The sequence below is a fragment of the Dendrobates tinctorius genome, unplaced genomic scaffold (genome assembly GCF_039654945.1).
Source record: "Dendrobates tinctorius isolate UK_male_01 unplaced genomic scaffold, ASM3965494v1 ptg000063l, whole genome shotgun sequence".
Lineage (NCBI taxonomy): Eukaryota > Metazoa > Chordata > Amphibia > Anura > Dendrobatidae > Dendrobates > Dendrobates tinctorius.
This window is the reverse complement of record NW_027361731.1, coordinates 22,768,544-22,789,391: the sequence shown is the minus strand read 5'-3', so window position 1 is coordinate 22,789,391 and position 20,848 is coordinate 22,768,544.

The following is a 20,848-nucleotide window of genomic DNA, read 5'->3' as shown; positions in this document are numbered from 1 at the left end:
TTTGGACTCCGCTCCGATCCTTGCAGAGAAGTTCATTCTACATATTTTCCGCCTCTATGGTCTTCAGCCACATATTGTCTCGGATAGAGGTGTCCAGCTTACTTCTCGCTTCTGGAGGGCCACTTGCAAATTACTTAACGTCTCTCTGGAATTCTCTTCGGCCTACTACCTTCAATCCAATGGCCAGGTGGAGCTGGTCCATAAGATCCTGACCAACTTCCTGAGGCACTTTGTCAATGCCCACCACAGTAACTGGTTCGAACGCCTGCCATGGGCCAAATTCTGGCACAACCATGTGATTGAATCTTCTGCAAAAGCTCCATTTTTTTGTAGTCTACAGTCAACATCCTAATATTACGTTCCCTGTTTCTACTACCTCTGATATTCCCTCGTCAACGTTTTTTCTAGGCTCTGAGAGGACACCAAGTCCACATTATTTAAGTCCTCAGAAAGGATGAAAAGACACGCAGACAAGAGGCATCTGGATCCACCTCTGTTTCGTACTGGGGACAAGGTCTGGCACTCATCTAAGTATTGTGATGTAGTGAGGGGGATCATATACAGGGGCCGGTATGTGTCCCCCAGGATGCAGGCAGAGTCATATTTAACCCGCTGGAGCGCCTTGTGTTCACAGCAAAACGCCTTTGAATCACAAGGCAAAATAAAAGAAAGTGTGGACTGGGTCCAAGTAGTTGACTCAGTCAGATTTTTAGAAAAATCTGACATGGGTTTTTATTTTTAGAGGGATTTGCAGGTTTCGTAGTGGGGAGAATCCCTCTCCCACTCCGGGTTTTTGGGAGTGGCCCTGTGGCCACAATTTCATTTAATCTCAGTTTGGTCTTGGGTGTATCTGTTTTGAATCTTGAAAGGTACAGAGCAGGAGGCCCTGTGGAATCCAGGCCTGTGTGAAGCCAACACATAGCCAGGGACTTCAAAGCGGCTTACGCACCCAGGAGTTACAGTGGTGTATCACACTTTCTCCCTCCTCTCCTGCTGCTTATATCCTGGGTACGTGCACCGAGTGGAGATCCCCAGGCACTGTGCTTAGGGAAGGCATGTTCCATCCTTCTTAAAGGGGCCACACGTACACCGTCCGATGGCTGGAAGACAATTACTATTTAAAGCACCTCCACCTGCATGGAGGTGCCTATGCAGTGTTGTTAGTCTGTTTCTAAACACGCTTGATAGTTCTCAGGTCCCAGTGCTTGTATCCCAGTATTCCTCTCCAGCATATCATTCGTACCTGACTGCACCAGCCTGCCTTTATATCAGCCGTGCCTGCCTGTATATCTGCCATGCCCACCTGCATATCTGCTATGGTCGCTTGCCAACCTGGAAATCAGGTGTGTTGTCCGCACCAGCGTGCCTGTATATCAGATGTTCACACCTGCCAAGATATCAGTCGTGCCCGCTAGTACCTGCATGTGTGTGTCTGTCGTGCCAGTCATCATACCAGCCGTGTCAGCGAATACTTGCCAAGTGTACCATTCCCCATCTTCTGTCTCTTCGGGGACAGCTGCCTTCCACCTGAGGTAACTCCTGGTGTAGCATCTGGTCCCACCTCCCTCATCTCTCCTCAGATTGAGGTATTGTCAGCCGCTGTGCATCCGAGGTCGGTCTTGGTGAGGAACCTAGTCAAGCCCCTCCAGACTCTCCTCGGATCTCGGCACGGTGGTTCCACCAATCAAAGTCCATTACACCTATTACACATATATTGTAGCAGGAATAAAACTCTACTGGAATGAAGGGCAAAAAGTGGACGAAAATGCAGCCAACTATGCAGCAAACCTGAGCTTGTTCCAAAGATCTAAGAACACCAGCAGGGCTAAAATAACAGGTTTATCTATCAGCAACTGGTTGTACAATGTCCATTTAGCTCTATCAACCCCTATACGAGAGATGAACGTGTCAATAGATATGGTACACCATAGCAAGCAGTAGGAACCACTATATGAACAAAACAATCAATCCACTAAAGAATCATGAAAGTATTATCTGGTACAGGAAATTCGGCAAGAACCATGCAGTAAAGGCCATAACGCAGAAGTACGGAACAGCCTCATTATTAGAGATCCTCCAATAAAATCACCGACAAAGTATATAAGTAATATAAATGGAAACAAAAGTCGTAAAAACTGAGATGAACGGTCAAAAATGTGTATTTCAGTAATCAAGTCCTTTAATTGTCAGATGACCTGACGTTAAGAACATTTGGGAGGTCCACATTCTGGAATATACAGACGTAGGCATGTGGGTGAGAATTTGTCTGAACAATAGTTTGGTATGGAATTGTGAAATGGGGTAAATGTGTTTTACGGATATAAAAATAATATTTTTATTACTTGTCTAATAAAAATTCCTCTCTATTAAACAGAAAATAGAACTTATTAAAAAAAAGTGCTACCACACAATTTGGTCTTAATCAGGTCAATAATTTGTGTGGTAGATTTCAAAACAGGGGGTGACGCAAAGGCCTGGTTGGGATGGGCACATGGGGCAATAATATCGGGAATCGCTCCTTTTACCGTTCTTCCTACAAACCCGGCATCTTTTTTGGGGATGTTTTTGGGTGGAAGTGGCAGGGACAAGGTGAATAAAATGTCGCTCCGATAGTCTCCGGACATCCTCCGACTCGAAGACTGCCTCCTGTGCCTGCGTTGAGCCAAATAGAAGACACTCGATAATTTTCTCCTGGTACTGAAGAAATGTCAGTTCTCCTTGGGACTTTTTATAGAGGACAAAACTATTGTAGGCAGCAATTTGAATGAGGTAGATTGCCACCTTTTTGTACCAGGCCCTTGTCTTCCGCTTCACCAGATACGGTTGAAGCACCTTGTCTGAGAGGTCAACGCCGCCAATATATTTATTAAAGTCTGTGACGCAGACTGGTTTTTTCTTGTCCCTGGTGGTGCCTCTGTCTCTGACCGCCACAGCGGTGTCCGCATGCAGTGTGGTCAGCATGTAAACGTCCTTCTTGTCATTCCACTTCACTGCAAGAAGTTGGTCGCTTGCAAGTGAGAAGGACGCCCCCTTCTTCAAATGTCTGGACACCAACTGTGATGGAAACCCCACTCGGTTTTCCCTGACTGTCCCACAGGCCCCTGTATTTGCAGCATGAAGGGATTGGTATAGGGGGATACTCGTATAGTAGAAGTCTGTGTAAACGTGGTACCCTTGATAGAGAAAGGGTGTCATTAGCTCCCAGACAATTTTACCTGGGATGCCAACTGTCTGGGGGCAGTTTGGGGGGCTAATTTGGCGGTCCCTACCTTCGCAAATTATAAAGGTGGATGTGTAGCCTGTTGAGCTCTCGCACATTTTGTAGAGCTTGAAGCTGTATTTTGCTCGCTTGGAGGGGACGAATTGGCGGAATGACAGATGGCCCTTGTAACTCATTAAGGACTCATCGACGGCCACATTTTGCTCAGGGGTGTATGAATTTATAAATAAATCTTTCAGGATGGAAATTAGGGGTCTCAATTTGTATAGGTGATCGTCAGTTCTTGGGGGAGCTTGGGAATTATCACTAAAGTGAAGAAATCGCATTAGGGTTTCATAGCGAGCTCGGGACATGACAGCTGCAAATACTGGGGTGCTGTGGACAGATTTTGGTGCCCAGTAGGAGCGGAGTGTGTTCTTTTTTACTAATCCCATGTTCAGGGTAAGGCCTAAAAATTTTTTTATTTCGGGGACATTTGTGGGGATCCAGGAATGGGAATAAAACGATGTGGGTTTTTGGGAAATGCATTGAGAGGCATATAAATTGGTTTGGTGGGCAATCAATTGTAGGACTTCAGGGGCAATGAAAATTTGGAAAAAATCAAAGGGAGTAAAATTGGATACGTCAACCTTTATACCAGGGGTTGCTAAAAAAGGGGGAATTTGGGGGGAAAAGGAACTGTTGCGATGCCACATCATTGGGGGGACTGTGGTACTTGGTCCTGCCTCTGAATCTTCAGCAGTCATGACTGAATCCACTACCATCGGGCTGTAGGATCCTGTGGAGGAAGATTTGTCGTCACTCCAGTACAAAGGTACCAATGGGGGTCTCAGGTAAAAACCAGCCCTGATCATGTTCTCCAGACTCTCAGCTACTCCTCGGTAGCTGAAACCCCGGCACTTCTACACTTTTATCGAGACTCAGGAATCGGAATAGGGGTACGGAGTGCTCCCTTCGTTTAGCCGTACAAACAGGTACGGCATAAATTCATTAATTATCTGTACTGTGAGTTTGTGGCGCAGTTTACCTCCCTATCCCAATTGGCATTACTTTCCCTTATACAACACTCCCTATTTTACTGCAGGCCTCTACACACATGTGGTAAGGCTGCAAGTTTTTGATATTTGATATTTAGTATTAGAAATCCATCTAAGTGACTGCACACCCTTTATAACCTGTGGTCCTAAGCGCCATTTGGATTTATTTTCTTATCTCTATTTTAGAATTTTTTGACAAAAGGTGGTAGTTGTCCACCAAACTAGGCACCTAAGATCAGGCTACATTCTTCAGCGCCAGTGGGTTTTGATATTAGATTATTACCTATAATCCAATTTTTTCATCTGTGACTTCTCTTTATTTGGTGCTTAATACTCACCTAGGCAGTTATCTGTAGCAATCACCTCTTTACACCACTCATCACCCCTCACATATGTCTCTGTAGTATTAATATGGGTCAGATCTTCACCCTGAAACAAATATTGTAAAAGTCACAGACAGATGGAGAAGTCCCATCTATGACCAGCTCTAATCCTGCCATCTCCACCGCTCTCATTACACAAGTGTAAAACATATAATACTGGTGGATAAAACAAGACGGAGCACAAGACCTTCACAGCCGTCTACACATCATAGGGGAGATCTCCTGACACCTTCTCTCCATCTACCTGATGATCCTGAGGAACATTGGGAACTTCTTGTTTACAGTCCTGTGGAAGAAGAGGACGGGGACATCTCTCTGGTGTTGTCCTCTTACTGGATAGATCTGGAGGAAACACATACAGGGACTGAATTCATTCTTTACATACAGATAATTATAGGCCGTGTGTATTTAGCCCTGACTATTACCTGGTGATGTGAGGGGCTGGGGAACCTCCATCATGACGTCCTTATACAGATCTTTGTGTCCTTCTAAATACTCCCACTCCTCCATGGAGAAATAGATGGCGACATCCTGACACCTTATAGGAACCTGACACATACAATGATACCGTCATCCCCCGATCCCTTCATAGCGTTACTATATAATGTCCCAGCATTCCCAGCAGTGTCACCTCTCCAGTCAGCAGCTCAATCATCTTATAGGTGAGTTCTAGGATCTTCTGGTCATTGTTGTCCTCATATTTCAGGGGGTGAGGTGGAGGCCCCGTGATTGGGCTCAGGGGTCTTCCCCATCCCTCAGACACAAGGTCCTGACAGCGCCCACTAGAGGTCTTCTTCACTACTGTGTAATCCTGGTTATGGAGAGACACATTAATAAATCTCACTACAGACATTTCCAGAGTCCTCACCTCTCCAGTTCTGTCCATCTGTTATTCCCATAGATAAGAATGATGTAATGTGACGTCATCAGAATCTCTCACCTCTCCAGTAAGCCGGAAGAGGATCTCTAGGGTGAGGTGTAATATCCTCTCCACCATCTTGTCCCTGTCCCTATCCATCCTTGCTCAGTAATTCGGTAAAATCGGTAAGAAAAATTCTCTTATATTGAAGATCTTCACTGAGAGGATTTGATGTTGTAGAAATCTGAATGAGAAGATGTAGTAATATCATAAATAATGGCTGGAGCGAGGATTCCAGTAAAAAGCCATAATCTGTGGATCTCATCCTGTATTATGCTGGAAGAAGACACTAGTGAGGAGTGTATTTTTGTGATGGCTATTAATGATCTCCAAGCTGAGGACTAGAGGAGGTTTGGCCAGAATGCTGCGCTCGTGGTGTGAGCACTTACATGTTACACAATTATTTAGGAACAGTGACTTGTGAACTAAACTCGTCTTTTATCAAGTCAACACATCCACGGGCCATATCTGTGTATTAAAGAGGCTGTCAAGGACTATAATCACCTAGAGAATAATGGAGCTTCCAGCACCGACCTCCAACCGCACTTCACATAGAGAATAATGGAGCCTCCAGCACCGACCTCCACCCGCAGAGCCACACTCCACATAGAGAATAATGGAGCCTCCAGCACCGACCTCCACCCGCAGAGCCGCACTCCACATAGAGAATAATGGGGCCTCCAGGACCTACCTCCTCCCGCAGAGCCACACTCCACATAGAGAATAATGGAGCCTCCAGCACCTACCTCCTCCCGCAGAGCCACACTCCACATAGAGAATAACGGAGCCTCCAGCACCTACCTCCACCAGCAGAGCAGCACTCCACATAGAGAATAATGGAGCCTCCAGCACCTACCTCCACCCGCAGAGCCGCACTCCACATAGAGAATAATGGAGCCTCCAGCACTGACCTCCACCCGCAGAGCCGCACTCCACATAGAGAATAATGGAGCCTCCAGCACCGACCTCCACCCACAGAGCCGCACTCCACATAGAGAATAATGGAGCCTCCAGCACCTAACTCCACCTGCAGAGCCGCACTCCACATAGAGAATAATGGAGCCTCCAGCACCTACCTCCTCCCGCAGAGCCACACTCCACATAGAGAATAATGGAGCCTCCGGCACCGACCTCCACCCGCAGAGCCGCACTCCACATAGAGAATAATGGAGCTCCAGCACCTACCTCCACCCGCACTCCCCATAAACTGTGTTCCAAATTATTATGCAAAAAGAGTTTAGGAGTGATAAGGTTAGAATTTTTTTGTTTGTCATTTAAACTCCTTGATGGTGATGTGTGTCAGGGCTCTTTATATCACTGAAAGCAATTGCAGATACCTGTGCAAATTAGTTTGGCAGGTGTGTCCAAATAAAGGCAAGACTACTTAAGAAGGCTGTTCCACATTATTAAGCAGCCTACATTTTTTGCCAAAATGGGAAAGAAAAAGGATGTGTCGGCTGCCGAGAAGCAACAAATTGTGGAGTATTTAGGTCAAGGCATGACTACAATCAACATTGCCAAGACACTTCATCGTGATCATCGCACAATCAAGAAGTATGTAGCTGATTCCCAGCACACACGTGTGCGTGCTGAAAAGGAAAAATTGAGAACTCTTTCCAATAGGCAATTGCGTCAGGTTAAAAGAGCAGCTGCAAAAATGCCTTGTCATAGCAGCAGACAAGTTTTTGAAGCTGCTGGTGCCTCCAACGTCCCCCGAACAACAAGATGCAGGGTCCTTCAGATGTTTGCAGCTGTGTGTAAGCCATCCTGTCGACCACCTCTATCCACTGCACACAAGCAGAAACGGCTCCAGTGGGCCAAACGATACATGAAGACTGACTTCCAAACTGTTTTGTTCACCGATGAGTGCCGTGCAACGCTCGATGGTCCAGATGGATGGAGTGGAGGATGGCTGGTTGATGGACACCCCATGAAAACACGGCTAAGGCGCCAAAAAGGAGGAGGTGGAGTAATGTTTTGGGCTGGAATCATGGGGAGAGAGATTGTCGGCCCCTTTAGGATCCCTGAAGGGGTAAAGATGAACTCCATAATCTATGTGGAGTTTCTAAAACAGCACTTCCTGCCATGGTTCAAGAGGAAGAACCGTGCTTTCCACAGCAAGATCATTTCCATGCCTGATAATGCACCGTCTCATGCTGCAAATAGCACATCTGCATCTCTGGCTGCTATGGGCATAAAAGAGGACTAACTTATGGTGTGGCCACCATCTTCCCCTGACCTCAACCCCATTGAGAACCTCTGGAGCATAATCAAAAGGAGTGTCTATGATGGCGGGAGGCAGTTCACATCTAAGCAACAGCTCTGGGAGGGTATTCTGTCCACATGCAAAACAACTGAAGCACAAACCATCCAAAAACTGACAAATTCAATGGACGAGAGAGTTCAGAAGCTTCTTTCCAACAAGGGGTCCTATGTGCAAATGTAACATCACCGAGAATAAAGTTTGGACTTGAAAACTGTTTGATTTCATTTTGTAATAAGCTGATAATGCTTATCATTTCACAATTCACCATTTTTTTGTTCAAAATAAAAAAGGTTGAAAACTCTGCTGTGCATAATAATTTGGAACATGCATTTTGAGTGTTTACTATTTTTAAAAATATACTGTTTTCATAGGCAGTTTGTTCAAAAACATTGCAATTATACTAGAATAGTAGATGACTGGAAAATAATAATGACTGCAATTCATATAGGTAATTTCGAGAAAATATGAGGAAATATTTTTTGCATAATAATTCGGAACACAGTGTAGAGAATAATGGAGCCTCCAGCACCGACCTCCACCCGCAGAGCCGCACTCCACATAGAGAATAATGGAGCCTCCAGCACCGACCTCCACCCGCAGAGCCGCACTCCACATAGAGAATAATGGAGCCTCCAGCACCGACCTCCACCCGCAGAGCCGCACTCCACATAGAGAATAATGGAGCTTCCGGCACCGACCTCCACCCGCAGAGCCACACTCCACATAGAGAATAATGGAGCCTCCGGCACCGACCTCCACCCGCAGAGCCACACTCCACATAGAGAATAATGGAGCCTCCAGCACCGACCTCCACCCGCAGAGCCGCACTCCACATTTTTACAGGATGAAAATGATCAAATGGTAAGACAGGATGTTGAGAAGGCTGAACTTTTAAATTCCTATTTTGCATCTGTTTTCTCTCAGAAAGGAAATGTAACATCAACTGTTATTCACTGTCCTATTAAGGGAATAGAAGAATCCAGGATATCTATAAACAGAAAGATAGTGAGGAAACACTTAGCTAACCTAAATGTATTCAAGTCTCCAGGTCCAGATGAATTACACCCCAGAGTACTGAAGGAGATAGCAGAAGAAATTTTTGAACCCCTCTCCATAATCTTTGAAAATTCTTGGAGAACAGGAGAAGTGCCAGAAGACTGGAGAAGAGCAAATGTTGTTCCTATCTTCAAAAAGGGGAAGAAGGTGGACCCAGGCAACTATAGGCCGGTGAGTCTGACTTCTATACCAGGAAAGATCTTTGAACAAATTATTAAACAACATGTATGTCAATACCTGGATAAGAATGAAGTGATTAAACAGAGTCAGCATGGGTTTGTAACTAATAAGTCATGTCAGACTAATTTAATTTCCTTCTATGATGGTATTACTGATTGGGTGGATCAAGGAAATGCTGTAGATATAGTATATCTTGACTTCAGCAAAGCATTTGACAAAGTCTCTCATACAATCCTTATTGAAAAAATGACTAAGTATGGAATGGACAAGGCAACTGTTAGGTGGATTCATAACTGGCTTAGTGATCGGACCCAAAGAGTGGTCGTAAATGGCTGCACATCCAGTTGGAAGAATGTCTCAAGTGGGGTACCACAGGGCTCTGTCCTGGGCCCTGTATTGTTCAACATCTTTATCAATGATTTAGATGAAGGAATTGAGGGTAAACTGATTAAATTTGCTGATGACACAAAGCTAGGAGGGATAGCTAATACTAGAGAAGAGAGAGAGAGGATTCAAAAAGATTTAAATAAACTGGAGAAGTGGGCAGCAACTAACAGAATGGTTTTTAACAGGGAGAAATGCAAAGTACTACATCTGGGCAATAAAAATGAAAAAAGCATATATAGAATGGGAGGAATAGGGCTAAGTGACAGCACATGTGAAAAAGACTTGGGTATACTAATAGATCACAGACTGAATATGAGTCAACAGTGTGATGCAGCAGCAAAAAAGGCAAATGCAATTCTAGGATGTATTAACAGAAGCATACAGTCTAGATCACGTGAAGTAATTATTTCCCTCTACTCCTCTTTGGTCAGACCTCATCTGGAATATTGTGTCCAATTTTGGGCACCACATTTTAAAAAAGACATCAACAAACTGGAGCAAGTTCAGAAAAGAGCGACCAGAATGGTGACCGGTCTGCAAACCCTGTCTTATGAGGAAAGGTTGCAGGATTTGGGAATGTTTAGTTTGCAAAAGAGAAGACTGAGAGGAGACTTAATAGCTGTCTACAAATATCTAAAGGGCTGTCACATTGTAGAAGGATCAACTTTATTCTCATTTGCACAAGGAAAGACTAGAAGCAATGGGATGAAGCTGAATGGGAGGAGACACATTAGATATTAGAAAAAACTTTTTGACAGTTAGAGTGATCAATGAGTGGAACAGGCTGCCACGAGAAGTGGTGAGTTCTCCTTCAATGGAAGTCTTCAAACAGAGGCTGGACAGACATCTAACTGGGATGATTTAGCGAATCCTGCTTTGAGCAGGGGGTTGGACCAGATGGCCCAGGAGGTCCCTTCCAACTCTACGATTCTATGATTCTATGATTCTAGAGAATAATGGAGCCTCCAGCACCGACCTCCACCCGCAGAGCCGCACTCCACATAGAGAATAATGGAACCTCCAGCACCGACCTCCACCCGCAGAGCCGCACTCCACATAGAGAATAATGGAGCCTCCGGCACCGACCTCCACCCGCAGAGCCGCACTCCACATAGAGAATAATGGAGCCTCCGGCACCTACCTCCACCCGCAGAGCCGCACTCCACATAGAGAATAATGGAACCTCCAGCACCGACCTCCACCCGCAGAGCCGCACTCCACATAGAGAATAATGGAGCCTCCGGCACCGACCTCCACCCGCAGAGCCGCACTCCACATAGAGAATAATGGAGCCTCCGGCACCTACCTCCACCCGCAGAGCCACACTCCACATAGAGAATAATGGAGCCTCCAGCACCGACCTCCGCCCGCAGAGCCGCACTCCACATAGAGAATAATGGAGCCTCCGGCACCGACCTCCACCCGCAGAGCCGCACTCCACATAGAGAATAATGGAGCCTCCGGCACCAACCTCCACCCGCAGAGCCACACTCCACATAGAGAATAATGGAGCCTCCAGCAGCGACCTCCACCCGCAGAGCCGCACTCCACATAGAGAATAATGGAGCCTCCGGCATCGACCTCCACCCGCAGAGCCGCACTCCACATAGAGAATAATGGAGCCTCCGGCACCGACCTCCACCCGCAGAGCCGCACTCCACATAGAGAATAATGGAGCCTCCGGCACCGACCTCCACCCGCAGAGCCGCACTCCACATAGAGAATAATGGAGCCTCCAGCACCGACCTCCACCCGCAGAGCCGCACTCCACATAGAGACTAATGGAACCTCCGGCAGCGACCTCCACCCGCAGAGCCGCACTCCACATAGAGAATAATGGAGCCTCCGGCACCGACCTCCACCCGCAGAGCCGCACTCCACATAGAGAATAATGGAGCCTCCAGCACCGACCTCCACCCGCAGAGCCGCACTCCACCTAGAGAATAATGGAGCCTCCAGCACCGACCTCCACCCGCAGAGCCGCACTCCACCTAGAGAATAATGGAACCTCCAGCACCGACCTCCACCTGCAGAGCCGCACTCCACCTAGAGAATAATGGAACCTCCAGCACCGACCTCCACCCGCAGAGCCGCACTCCACATAGAGAATAATGGAGCCTCCGGCACCGACCTCCACCCGCAGAGCCGCCCTCCACATAGAGAATAATGGAGCCTCCTGCACCAACCTCCACCCGCAGAGCCGCCCTCCACATAGAGAATAATGGAGCCTCCAGCACGGACCTCCACCCGCAGAGCCGCACTCCACATAGAGAATAATGGGGCCTCCAGCACTGACCTCCACCCGCAGAGCCGCACTCCACATAGAGAATAATGGAGCCTCCAGCACTGACCTCCACCTGCAGAGCCACACTCCACATATATGGCTGCTCTGTGCGCACAGGACCTGTGATGAGGTCACAGGAGGGGAGGAGTCAGTGGTCACATGATCAGGGACCTCAGTGTGTGCAGGACTCTGTTGTGCTGGTTGTCATGGTGCTGGATGAGGGGAAGTTTATGTGTGGGGTCAGGAGGGGTTTACAGGGTGGATGGAGCAGAGCCGTGTGTATGAGGTGGAGGGGTTTACAGGGTGGATGGAGCAGAGCCATGTGTATGAGATGTACGGAGCGGAGCCGTGTGTGTATGAGATGTACGGAGCGGGGCCGTGTGTGTACGAGGTGTACGGAGCGGAGCTGTGTGTACGAGGTGTACGTAGTGGAGCCGTGTGTGTACGAGGTGTACGGAGCAGAGCCGTGTGTGTACGAGGTGTACGGAGCGGAGCCGTGTGTGTACGAGGTGTACGGAGCGGAGCCGTGTGTGTACGAGGTGTACGGAGCGGAGCCGTGTGTGTACGAGGTGTACGGAGCGGAGCCGTGTGTATACGAGGTGTACGGAGCGGAGCCGTGTGTATGAGGTGTATGGAGCGGAGCCGTGTGTATGAGGTGTACGGAGCTGAGCTGTATGTGGATGAGGTGGAAGGAGCGGATCCGTGTGTGTATGAGGGGTACGGAGCGGAGTCGTGTGTGTATGAGGTGTACAGAGCGGAACCGTGTGTGTACAAGGTGTACGGAGCGGAGCCGTATGTGGATTAGGTGGAAGGAGCGGAGCCGAGTGTGTACGGAGGGGAGCCCTGGTGTGTACGAGGTGTACAGAGTGGAGCCATGTGTGTATGAGGTGTACGGAGCAGAGTCGTGTGTGTATGAGGTGTACAGAGCTCAACCGTGTGTGTACAAGGTGTACGGAGCGGAGCCGTATGTGGATGAGGTGGAAGGAGCAGAGCCGAGTGTGTGCGGGGTGTACGGAGGAAAGCCCTGGTGTGCACGAGGTGTATAGAGTGGAGCCATGTGTGTATGAGGTGTACGGAGCAGAGTCGTGTATGAGGTGTACAGAGCGGAGCCATATGTGTAAGGGGTGTACGGAGCAGAGCCGTGTGTGTGTAAATATTCTGTTCTGTCAAAGGCATGCATAGGAAATGTACGTGAAAAACAGACGTGAGCAGCCTTTGTACACCTCAACTCACCCCTAAGTTATCCTCTTACAGTTATATGGTGTAAATGAATCCATTACTCACTAATCTCATATATTCATGATTTATCTATTAATCTCACAATGTGAAGTCTGACACAAGAATTGAGAGTTATCCTATTGGTCAGTGACCCTGTCACCAAGGTTCAATGGGAGGAGCTACCTCCAGTCTCTGTGGAGACAAGACAGGGTTCTGGAAGGTTCCCTGGAGGGTCTGGTTCAAGATGTAACCCAGAGCAGACCTCATGTGAGGGGTCTCCTGACCCCCTCCAGGCTCCAAGCCTGCAGGTTCATCTTTCTCTTCATCTCAAGACTTACAGCCAGGCCTAATCCCATGGATCTTCCTCTGACTTCTGCAGCCAAGATGGCTAAAGACCTTTAACCTTATTTTAACCCTGGATCCCTGCTGTCCGGTTTAAGGCGTGTTTCTCCAGCATTAGGTTACACTAAATGTGTACAGAAAAATCTATTGCTCTTCAAGTATATTTTTGCACGTACCGTGACCAGCTGAGAGAATGAATATGGGATTTCAGGTCTGTACATATTGCCATATATAGACTTTGAACTTCTTATTACCTGCAAGTACTGCTCCAAACTAATACAGGTTCTTAAAGCTCCAGAACCTCAATTCTGTGTCAGAATCCAATCCTGAACTGTATTGTGTGTTTCACTTCCTGGCGCCGCTGGAGTGGCAGCCTGTTACAGTGGCTCCTTCTTTGCTCTCCTTTTTTCTCTATTTTTTCTATTTTTCCTTTCTCTTTTTTATTGTTACTCCAAAGGACATTCCACTATGGAAAACCATAAGAGGATCTGGACCTTCGATGGACTTTTTACCTTGTTTTTACTTGGATCTATTGTGTTGGGAAATCCAGGAACTGAACAAGACCCTATTGTCTACTCCAGAGAAGCTATACTGCTGCTTAGGGACACAGCAAGGCAGCATGCTGCTAATAGACCAGAGGACATTCCACCAGAAATAAGGAACACTAAGAGAAGAGGTTGCAGAGCTGGAGCCCTCAGGAAAGCTAGAAGAAGGCACTATAGACCTGCTCTTCCCTCCGTCATTATGGGGAATGTGAGGTCACTCGGGAATAAGATGGACGAACTGTCGGCGCTGACCAGACATCATCGGGAATTAAGGGAGTGCAGTATGTTGCTGTTTACAGAGACCTGGCTCACCGAAGGTACTCCGGACACTGTTGTCTCATTGGATGGCTTTAAACTCATTCGCGCGGACAGGACAAGGGCTGTAAGAGGAAAGGCGGAGGGCTGGCGATATTTGTGAATGATAGATGGTGTGACTCTAGGCACATCGTGGTCAAAGAGCAAACATGCTGTAAGGACATTGAGCTATTAGCTGTGGGCATGAGACCTTTTTATTTACCGAGGGAACTATCGCATGTAATCATGATAGCTGCATATGTCCCCCCTTCTGCGAAAGCTGATGCCGCCACTGAGGTCCTACAATCCACAGTGAGCATGATGCAGTCCCTTCACCCCCTTCTGGTTTCGGGAGACTTCAATCATGTGTCTCCAGCATCCATACTACCTGGTTGCACACAGTATGTTACCTGCCTCACTAGAGACAACAAAATATTGGACTTGTTCTTTGCCAATGTGAGAGGGGCACATGCCTCGTCAGCCCTACCGCCCCTTGGGAGATCGGATCACAACCTAGTGCACCTCCAACCCGTGTACAAGCCACTTGTACAGAGAGAACATGCTATAACTCGCACAGTGAGGATATGGACTGAGGAGAGTGATGATGCTCTGAGAGACTGCTTTGAAACAACCACTTAGGATGTGCTGCTAGATTCCTATGGTGCTGACATGGATGGTCTCACACACTGTATAACGGACTACATGAATTTCTGTGTAGACAACACGGTACCCACAAAAGTAGTGAGGTGCTTCTCTAACAATAAGCCATGGATCAGCTCCAGAATAAAGGCTCTTCTCAAAGAGAAGAAGTTGGCCTTCAGATCAGGTGACAAGGGCAGGCTGAGAGAGGTGCAGAAAGATCTGAAGAATTTAATCAGGCAGGGAAAGGCTAATTATAAGAGAAAGATTGAACTGAAATTGTCACAGAAAAGGATTCATGAAGTCTGGGAGGGTCTAAAGTCTATATCTGCGCATAGACAGACTGTCTCCAGGATGGTTGTAGATAAAGAGGGGCTTAATGAACTTAATCTATTCTTTAACAGATTTAATCACACACTGGCTGCTCCTGCCCCTGCACATCATTCACACCTCTCTGCTACAATAACCTCACCCCCTGCTGCAACTTGTCAACTGAGCCAGGGTCTGTTCTGCACAAGTACCCAGGTTGCAAAAGAACTGGAAAAGATCAAAGTTTTGAAGGCTGCAGGTCCTGACGGCATCAGTGCAAGGCTAAGCAAAACCTGCGGGCACCAGCTGAGTGAGATCATTCATATCTGTTCAATATGAGCCTGAGCCATGATTAAGCCCTCTTAGGGTGAAACGCGTAGGAAATTGCTCCCCTCCATATGCCTCTTTATGTCGTTTTTACCTGATGGTATGAAGATTTTATATTCTCAATAAAGAAATTATAAGTTTATCTCCTGGAGATGCTGGAAAAATCCTTCTTTATGTTGTGCATGCACTATACACCCGGGTCAGGGTGTGTCCGTGCGTCGGAGGTGTGAGCAGGAGTGAAGAGGGGTGAGCTGAATATTTCTTGTTTGAGAATAGGTATAGTACCACAATTGTGGAAATTATCGTGTGTGGTACCAGTTCCGAAGAAACCTTATCCGAAAGACCTTAATGATTATAGACCTGTAGCATTGACATCACACCTGATGAAGGTACTAGAGAGATTGGTTCTCACACGTCTCCATCCTCTAGTGAGCTCGGATATGGACCCTCTCCAGTTTGCCTACGGGCCGGGCATTGGTGTGGATGATGCCATTATCCACCTTCTAGATAGGACTCTCTCTCACCTGGAGAAACCTGGGAACACTGTGAGAATAATGTTCTTCGATTTCTCTAGTGCTTTTAATCCCATACAGCCAGGTCTACTGAGAGACAAACTGGGCCTTGTTGGCGTGGACCTCCAACTCTCCTCCTGGATCCTTAACTACCTCACGAACCGACCTCAGTTTGTAAAGGTTCGGGACAGTGTGTCAGACACGGTGATCTGCAATACAGGAGCACCTCAAGGTACAGTTCTTGCCCCTTTTCTCTTCACACTGTACACTGCGGATTTTAAGTGCAACTCATCTAGCTGCTACTTGCAGAAGTATTCTGATGACTCTGCAATAGTAGGCCTCATCACAGGAGGAGATGAAAGAGAGTACAGAGACACTAACCAAGCTTTTGTGGAGTGGTGTCAGAGGAACCACCTTAGGATTAATTCCGGGAAGACCAAGGAATTGGTGGTGGACTTTCGCAAGGGAAAAAATCCACCAGTAGTGGTGAACATTCAGGGAAATGACATTGAGATAGGCGACACCTATAAGTACCTTGGTGTGATCCTCAATAATAAGCTTGACTGGGCCCATCACTTGGATGCAGTGCAGTGTACAGGAAGGGCCACAGTAGGCTTTATCTGCTTAGAAGGCTGAGAGCCTTCGGAGTTAGGGGGGCACTCCTTGCATCCTTGTTCAACTCTGTTGTGGCATCAGTCATCTTCTTTGGTGTGGTGTGCTGGGGTAGTGGCATATCAACCAGGGACAGGAATAGGCTGGACAAACTGATTAAAAGGGCCAGCTCTGTCCTGGGATGCCCCCTTGATCCAGTTCAGGAAGTAGGCGACAGGAGGATACTGGCCAAGGTGAGCTACATGGTGCAGAATGATTCCCATCCCATGCATGAGACCGCGACAAAGATGTGCAGTACTGTCAGTGACCGGCTACTTCATCCTAAATGTGAGAGGGCGCGCTATCGAAAGTCCTTCCTTCCTGCTGCAGTTAGGCTGTATAACCAGCACTGTCCAAAATGGAGACCGACCCAAACAGTGAACTGATAGATCCAAAGTTGTGATAGTCCGGTTACATCTTTTTTTTTTTCATATATGTACCTACCTACTGTCAATGTTATGCCTTTATGCATCTGCATCTGTACTTGTTCCTGCCTTGCTGCTGTAATGCTCTGAATTTCCCCATGGTGGGACGATTAAAGGATTATCTTATCTTATCTTATTGGCAGTGGATTCCCCATGTGAACTGTTACCATAACTCCATGTAATTTCTCCCCGTTCTGCTGAAATAAAGCAGCTGTTATCCCCGATCCATGTTGTCTGTGGTTATTCAATCGGCTGTGGACGCTGCGTTTGGGTGGAAAACAGTGAACAGAATGGCCCCATACCAGGGCTATTGCATGAGAACGAGGCCTAGGACTGACATGGAGCCTCCTTTCTTGTATCTCAGGTAGATGGAGAGAATAAACCTCCATACTGAGATCTGCATTCAGGCAGTGGAGACAATGGAGCAGATTTATCATGTGGTCTATGCTGTGCGATAAATGTGGTGTAGGTACGTGTGCCGACTGGGGGATAGTCCCTTCATCACCACGAACAGACTGGAGCCAGAAACCGATGCATGTTCAACAGGTCCTCTTTATTGGCCGTCCTCCCGACGACCACAGCAGCATGACAGCTTCCGTATACACAGGCCAGGGTACCTTTCACCTTCTTCTCTTTTCCTAAAATTGATGTCCCTCGTGGTTCTATCACTGTGGCTGCCCTAGGCCTACCACCACAGTGCTTCGCCTGTCTGAGTCCGTCCGTCTGGTACCCCCGGGCTTCCTCTGTCCTGCGGCACTCCTGTCAGGGCCACCCCCCCGACTGCTTCTCCTTCCAGTCCCTCCCGCAGTTCTTCCTCTGTCTCTTCATCCTTCAGTCTCCTCCTCTGCTGAACTCCTGGACTGGCTTCCTTCTGGAACTCTCTCTGCCTATTTATTCCCCTCCCTGGGAATTCTCCTCTAGAACCCCTGTAACTCCGCCCACCATGACTATGCGGTTTCCTAGTCTTAGACTGCTGTTAATCCCATTTCTCACTGCTCTCTGCCTCCATCTTGTGGCCAAACCTTAGTACTGCACAGTCTCCTTTTCCAGCTGTTCTTGGTCTCACCCTAGTGGTAAAAACCCAGTACTTTACCTTTTTTCACTGTCTCTAGCTGTCTTCCCACATACCTATACACCAGTTCACGCCGAGCATATTTACTGTACATCTTACATTCACCTTCCCACTGCAGACAAGTCCATAGGTCAGTCCACTTCCCTACATACCCCTTCCTTTTACCATTGCCGACCCCGACAATCTCGTACCCTTCGTTTTCCTTTCTGAAGCTTCCCCACCTTCTTTTTGTTTGACCAGTTGTTGAGCAAAGCCCATGATACATGGGGAGCTGAACAGAACCGGGAGACATCATGCTCCGAGTAGCTTACGGCTACACGCCGGCGTGTACGTCACTATGACAATTCCTTCTTGTTGGGATAGGACCACCCGGATTTCTCAACGGGTGCTTTCCCCCCACTTTTCTCACCTTCAGCACCATTTTCAAATTTGGAGCACAACGACTGAGGCTCTGGCCTACCAGATCACTGCATGCTCCCTTCTTTCAGTTTGGGGTGTTTGTGCTACTTAGGATCTGATCTATGGACAGCTGTCTGTTTCAACTCTATAAACTTTCTTGCACCTTCAGTTAAGATCAGTCATGGCAAGCAATTTTTCTTCAATTTAGTACCCGGGACCTGTTGAACATCTTCATTTTTAATACAATTTTTAAACCATTTAAACTAGTCACTATCCCCGTTTCTTCACGGACATCATTCCTACAACCTTATCAAATTGCACATCATTATCAAACTGCTTTATGATGCATCTTTTTAAACATTTTCCAACAATACTTTTAAACAGTGGTGCGCCCCCTTCCTTTGCGGGAAGCACTCCCACACATCCTCGCTGCATCAAGAGTTGGGTATTTTACCCCGAGGGGACGCGGAACAGTCCCCTTGCTGCGCAACAGCGCACAGCAGTCCCGGTAGTCCGTAGTTCAGCGGTGCTCCGGGCCGTCTCCTGATGGCCGATGTTCTGCCAATGGCAAGGAACCCCACAACCGTGGAGTCTCCGGGATGTCTGGTGGTCCCTGGGCCACGAGTGTCCCTTGTGCCCGGTGCCCAGGAGTCCTCTTCCCCCTTACGGGGGGTCATGTCCTTCGGGGTATGCAATAACTGCCACATCATAGTAGCCACAGGGTCAGTATTCTTTATAAAAGGATACCCAGTCTCCCATCCACAGGGCCCGCCCTTGCTTAATGGAGGCCACGTTCAGATACACTTTGTGGCCAGTTTCCGCCTCTCTGATGAAACCGTAGCCCTTTTTGATATTGGTGTACACGAGCTGCCTGGTACTCCGAGGAACAGACATGGCCGCCTCCCCCTTTTCATTCAGCAGCGCCCAGACCTCCCGCTCTTTGGCCTTCTTCTGCAAGATGACATCAGCGATCCAGACAGAAGGCCCGGTATAGGCCGCAGAGCCTGGTGAGTAGGCCACGGCTGCAACCGAGAGCAGGGAAGCTCAGGCACTGGCGGATAGGCCGCAACTGGGGCTGAGAGCAGGGTAGAGGCCGCGGGCACCAGTGAGTAGGCCGCAGAGCCTGGCCGCCACGGCCGTCTGGAGCGGGGCCAAAGCGGCGGCGGGCCTTGATGGATAGGCCACTGCCGGGATGTGGAGCGTGGCTGGGGTGACTGCAGACCTTGGTGGGCAGACCGTGGGTCCGCTCCGTGCCGGAGATGCGGGACGGGGCCGATGATGCGGACATTGGTTGGCCCTGCATGGGCCGCCGATCTACCGGGAGCTGGGGACACTGGGCAAGGGGAGGCCAAGCAGGGAAGCTGAGGGCCAGTGTCGGGGCCCTGGGACCTGTCTCATGTACGGGGCGTGGGAGCCGGAACTGCCTGCATGGCCGCCAGCTGGGCCAGGGGAACTCTCACCTTCCCCGGCACCACAGTTCCCTTCAGGCCGTTCCACAGCTCTTCCAGGGGTCGATGCATCCGTGCGAATGGAGGGTCCGAGGTGTTGCCGATCTCCGTCACTCTTGTGTTGTTCCTGGCCCAGTCGTTTGGAATGCACTGCCACTCTTCATCCCGCTGTCCGATGGTTCCGCATGGAGGGTCGGCAGCTGCAGTGGGGTCCCGGGTTGGTCTTCCTCCATGGTGAGTGTTCGGTACACCGGCAGTGACTCCTAGGCGCAGGTGACCCGCCGGGCCTTGATCTCCCATCGCCATGTCCACCATCCCGCTGTAGTCTTTCACTGTGGAGGAGTGCCCAGCTTCCCGGCAGCAGCACCCAGCTTTCCCAGGAGGGTTCCAGGGGCTGGCCCAGCTTAGCTGCCCCTGACAGTCCAATGTGGCAGCAAACTCCACATGCTGGGGGAATTTATGTACATTTAATCGAAGTACATTTGATCAAAGTATGAGGCAGTTATGACATAGCAGTTAGACAGGGCAGGAGACAGGTAAGACATTTATATACATCTCTTCCCTGTACATTTGGATTACAACAAATATATACCATATGCGTTTGTGTAATTTATACCCTGGCAGCTACATTCACCGCCCTGGCACTAACTCTCTACACTCCATCCATATCGGCCCCTCACTCCGTTCCTCTCCTATGTATAGCACTCACGCTCTTTTCACATTGCTACACAGCACAGATCCATTCAGTCTCCCCATTCAACATCAGAGACGCTCTCACAAATCATCTGCTCACTCTTTCTATCGTCCTTCTCCTAGTCACAGGAGACATTGCTCCCAACCCTGGTCTCCCATGTTATAGAAAGTCAAATCCCACAACTGCTACACTCAGAAACCCCTCTATTCTTATTAATATTCCCTGCATGCTTTCTGTCTCT